Source organism: Littorina saxatilis, linkage group LG12 (genome assembly GCF_037325665.1).
Source record: "Littorina saxatilis isolate snail1 linkage group LG12, US_GU_Lsax_2.0, whole genome shotgun sequence".
Taxonomy (NCBI): domain Eukaryota; kingdom Metazoa; phylum Mollusca; class Gastropoda; order Littorinimorpha; family Littorinidae; genus Littorina; species Littorina saxatilis.
In genome coordinates this window covers 78634890-78640371 of record NC_090256.1, presented here as the reverse complement: position 1 = coordinate 78640371, position 5482 = coordinate 78634890, and the positions used below count along the sequence as shown (strand labels likewise).

The window sequence follows — 5482 nt, the reverse complement described above, 5'->3', positions numbered from 1 at the left end:
GTGCATTTTGTTTGCAAGTGCTGATATGTTTGACTTTGTGCTGTAATGCTTTGTCTTGTCTCTCATTCTCCATTTCAAAGTACGAGAACTCAGATTTTGTTCTGACACACTCATTGCATCATACGAACATCAATAAAGACACACACAAAAAGTGAGCCAAACAAACATTTTTCCTCAGAACATGTTATGGTATGCACAGGGGACATGAAATGGAGAGAAGACTGTGCGCAGGAAGAAAAGAGAAACATTCAAACAAATGAAAACCAGTAAATTGTTAAAGGTTGCTCTTGGCTACTCTGGTGACATGTACTTTATTCTACCTATATTAGCGAAACCGATAGGCTAGATCCTCAAGGTCTAATCATCGTCGCTGTTGCATAAACAACATCTCATCTATAATATAACGTTTAGGGTCAATACTCATTGGTTGATCGCTAAAAATTCTTGTCTTTTTACTTTGACTTTTTCCTGCCATCTTCTTGTTACAAAGGGTGACACTAAAACCATGAATTAATTGGAAGAGACTGGTCGTGGCTATACCAGTGCAATATGATATGTTCTGCGAGAAATCAGATTTCTGAATAACCATGGATTTTTCCTGTCTGCGTTCTTTTTCTTAGCCATGTTTGCAATCTGTAGTTTGAACACACTCACTTGTCTCTTCAGTCTATTGTTCTCCTTAGTCAGCTTAATCATTGCAATAAGATTGCGCATAACGGGTGTGCATTAAGTTGGCATCTGCTTATAAAAAAAAACTATCAAGAAATAAGCAAAAACAAGAGCACCCAGAAATGTTTCTGTTGCGAATGGGTCTTGTTCAGGGCCAGAGTCACACTTTTCTGGCAATCAACTAGCTGCACCATTCCTCTCCCTTGATGATCCTTGGGCCTGGCACGCCTCAAACTGGAATTCCAGATCTCGCATTGCCCATTTTCTTCTGCCTAGCCGGTGCTCTGGTCGGGGTATGTCTATCAGCACTCTTGCTGTCTGAAACATTGCCAAACAGGGTTCATTCTGTCAGTATTTATGGTAGTATTACATCTTCATGCAGGGTTCTCCACATATGTTGTCCGTTTGGGTTCAATGCCTTCAACTTTTAAAGGTGGTCATTTGGACCCACTGCAGTCATTTTCAGTGCAATACAGAACTACCTCTGTGAATTCCCCGGTACACTTGTTTTTGTTCCTTTGGCTTCTATGGAGAGCTTTCCTAATGTTGATCAAATCGCACTCTGGAAACAAACCACCCACATAAAACTTAGCTTGGCTTCCCACATTCATTCTTGTTCAGATTTCAGAACACACGAACAGACGAAATGTCTATTAAATCACTCAAGCTGTAAGGCACAGACACATCATAGTGATACTAGGAACAGCATGTGTGAACAAATACATTCAACACCTTCCCATCTTCTTTACTGCGTACACACACAAAATATAACAAGAAAGTTATTTAAAAAAAAAACTTACTCTGTGTTGAAATCCAGGGTATCCCAAGTTTTGTGTTGGGAAAGAGTTCTCTGCAGTTGGTGTGCCATCAAGAAAGTGTTGAGAACAAACCCTTGCATCTTTTGCAGGTGAAAAAAAGCTTGTGCCTTCCGTCTGCTGTTGTGTCTACACGGCTGATGAGTCGAATCCACTTTAATCTCGTTGTGCTGGTTTCTTCTTGTGTGTTGGATGCGGATGCAAGCTGTTGAAAAAAGACAGATGCATATCAGATTTAACAATTTATGGCTCTACAAAGCCATGTGTATTGCTTTTTAATCACAGCCATGCTCTAACAACATGAAGTAAAACAACAACAAAAACAAGAAACGGAAACACACTGACACAGAAAGTGAGCCACATTTTTTTACCTCATGCACGGCAGATTCAAACACTGCAGTGCCAGTGCCGGTGTGCAGTTTTTGTAACGTTCAAAGCTGTAAAATGCAGGTCTAGCTAAACGATTTTGTAATCATGCTATGTAATTTGCAGAAAAAAACAATAAATCGCATGAATGTCAGGCAATAAAATAAGTTGATCAAGAACTGTTAATAATAATAATTGTCAGTAAGTACTGGTGTCACATGACTGATGTGAACCAGTTGATTGGCTAATGGCGATGCGCTAAAACTGTTAGCGCACTCTTGGAGTGCGCTAACTTTTCCACAGAGCGTATTCTTACGCCCTTTACCTAAGCAAGACTGTGCTCTCATCCTCAGAATTAATTACTGACATGTAGCTTATATTTTCCACAATACCAAATGACCATAAATTCCCTGCTTCTCAATTAAAGCAGAAGTGGTTTTTTTCTGACAGATTGCATGTGCCTGTGCCACAGTGCGGCTGCCACTGATCTAAAAATACAAGCCGCTGTGTTTCATCTAATTCTCGCCGACTTGCATAGATTCTTCTCATCGTGTTAGTGGCATGTAGCTTATCATCCACATTACCAAATGATGAGTTAATATAAAATTCCCACCCGCTAGCAGAAAACACAAGTGTTATTCCGATAACGTACCAGCTAGACCAGTTTGGAAGACTGACTCGATCGACTCTGTCATACGTAGCCGCACTGACTACACTGAAATACGACTGCATCAGTTCAGTAGATGAATGGTTTCCGAATTATTATTTCAAGGCAAGAACAATCGTAATCGAAAACGTGTAGGGTTCAGAACGTTCTTACCATTATAAGACTTATTACCAGCGTGCCTCGTGCGTGCAGACTCAGTCAGTGCAGACTGCATGCAGTGGTTTGATTGCCCTAGCAGACGACATAAACCCCGCTCAGCAAATTAACATGTTGGGCAAATGTGAACGAAAAAACGATGGGGATATAATACGTGTAGGGTTCAGAGCATTCTTACCGTTCATATTTAGTATCAGACTCCCCGATGAGTGAAGATACAACACGAGAAATATGCCACATTTGTTTTGAAAATGTGCGAACCGTCGAGTCCCGCGGCTTCGAGTCAATTCAAGGGGAGTCACTCCGCACAGTCAATCCGTCGAAGTTCGACTGGAGGTTTCGAATCGCAAATAATGAAGAGCACAGCCCTTTCTCCGAGTTCAAATGAGGTCTCTCTGAAAGATCATCACTGTTCAGATTAACGCTACACTGGAATTTACCAACAGAAATTAAAATGCGTGTGACGAAAGCACGACACACTTGAGACACCCCACACAAAAGTAGATCTTTACTGTACACGACCTGACCACACAGTTATGCCTATTCAAATGCGCGTTGCAAAATGTGCGCTTGGAATCTTCTTTTTTCTATGGCGGTACTGACAATATCGTTATTGAAACAATCCCAGTGCACTAAGGGATTTATAGAGCAAATCTCGAAAATAATTATTGAACTCAGCGCTATGCGCTTCGTTCAATAATGAATTTTCTCGATTTGCTCTATAAATCCCTTAGTGCACTGGGATGTCTCAATAACTTAAATAATAATAGTGGCAAGCTTATATAGCGCGAACCATGGGGTTAACCCACGCTCTCCGCGCTTTACATCAAACTGAACAATGCAATACATGTTTACAATAAATAGTATCCTAGTTCATACAGTAGTGTAAATGCCATAATGCATTAATTATACAAACAACAACATCCAAAGAAAAACACACACTCACACAAGTTAAAGCTAAGTACATTGTAAGAAAAATAATATGTTAAATCACTATATCATAGCGCACACACACACACACACACACACACTCACGCACACACAGCGCAGTCGATCACACCCACACACACAAACACAAGCGTGAAGCGATAGTACAGGGTATTGAAAAAGCGGATCAGGGATCTAAATAGATTTTGAAAAGATGGGTCTTTAAAGCTGCTTTGAAAGAAGGGGTTGAGTGGCGGATGTCATATGGGAGAGAGTTCCATATTTTAGGGGCTGCATAGGAGAAGGACCTGAGTGTGGCCGAAGGCTTTAGTTCTGACATGGGGAATGCGAAGCATCCGAGAATCGCTGGAAGAGCGAAGCTGTCTAGAGGGAATGTATACATTCAACATATCTGATAGATAGACAGGAGCAGTCTGAGAGAAAAAAACTATGACACAGGGAACAGAGTTTGTAGTCAATGCGAGCTTGAATAGGCAACCAGTGGAGGGTGCGGAGGAGTGGTTTAACGTGATCAGACTTCCTGGCTTTGAGGACAAGTCTAGCTGCTGCATTCTGTACTTTCTGAAGCTTGTTAGTGATGTACAAAGGACATTCAGATAAAAGAGCATTACAGTAGTCCAGTTTAGACAGGACAAAGGCACACATTAGCGTTCTTGTAGCATCAAGAGTTAGGAATTTGCGAATTGAACTGATACGGCGGATTTCAAGGAATGCCGATCTACATACATTTGTCACATGTTTGTCAAGAGACATGTCATCAGAGACAGTGAAACCCAGATTGCGTGCATAAGCTGAAAAAGTAACGTCACAGTCACCAACTTTTAATGCAGCAGGGAGGGGTACAGTACACAGAGCACGGCTAGATTTTATGAGTAGAGATTCTGTTTTGTCGTCGTTTAGTTTTAGTTTGTTTTATGTCATCCAGGTCTTGACTTTGATGATACATTTCTCTATGTTCTGGGATGCAGCCAGTGCCCGATCAGGGGCGAAGGAACCATTCAGCTGTGTATCATCAGCGAAAGACTGACTGGCGATTGAACATGTTTCAATTAGATTCGACAGTGGTTTGGTATACATAATAAACAGAACAGGACCTAACACTGACCCCTGTGGGACACCGAATGCCACCTCAACCGATCCTGAGCGGTAACCATTACAGTGTTGCGCTTACCTGAACGGTGGTTGGCATGAACACCACAGACTCGTGTGGAACCTGGTGACTGAATTTTGCAAAGTTTAGCTTTCCATTTTGAAGACGGTAGCTTCCGTTGTCACAATCAATCATCGGGCAGTGACATGCCATTGTTAAAATCGATAATCGCTGAATTTACATCGACAAAACAACAAAATAAACACAAGTGTCTGACTCGTCAGTCGCAGAACATACGCACAGCTGTGTTGCAGACGATTTGTTTCCTCGAAAAAATGACGCAGCCAATGAGAGGCGTCTGTACGGTCACGTGATTTTCCTTCTTTGTTCCATGTAAACGTCGGAACTGTTTAGTGGTGTATATCACTACGTTCGTCTAGTCACTGTGTGTGTTAGAACAGCAGTGTGTAATGTTATCTTGTGATTATTGTACAAACGCAGCGGCTGTAAGCTGCCTTGTGATGTCAAGTCAGGCAGAGCGTGGTTTACTGAAACCTTGTCGCCTTGGTTTCAACGACTTATTAAAGTATTTTGAAAATAACCATCCCTCATATAATCATATCGATAACGCGCAACAAGCTTTATTTATTGCCTTGCTTTTAAAAACAAAATTACATTCGACAGACAATCATAATGTACAAAGCGTAAAAACAATATTAGTATAATAGTGGAATGAATAAATGGGGAGAAGACAAGGTACTTAATGTAACA

General features: G+C 41.2%; 1 long non-coding RNA gene across 1 annotated transcript; it reads right to left on the bottom strand.

The window, feature by feature from the left end:
* Positions 1-278: 278 nt before the first annotated feature.
* LOC138982855 (uncharacterized) lies at positions 279-5067 on the bottom strand. The gene is made up of 3 exons (XR_011460991.1): positions 4793-5067; positions 1470-1689; positions 279-987 (listed from the first exon to the last, which is right to left on the bottom strand). It is a non-coding gene; the product is annotated as an uncharacterized lncRNA (long non-coding RNA).
* Positions 5068-5482: the final 415 nt, after the last annotated feature.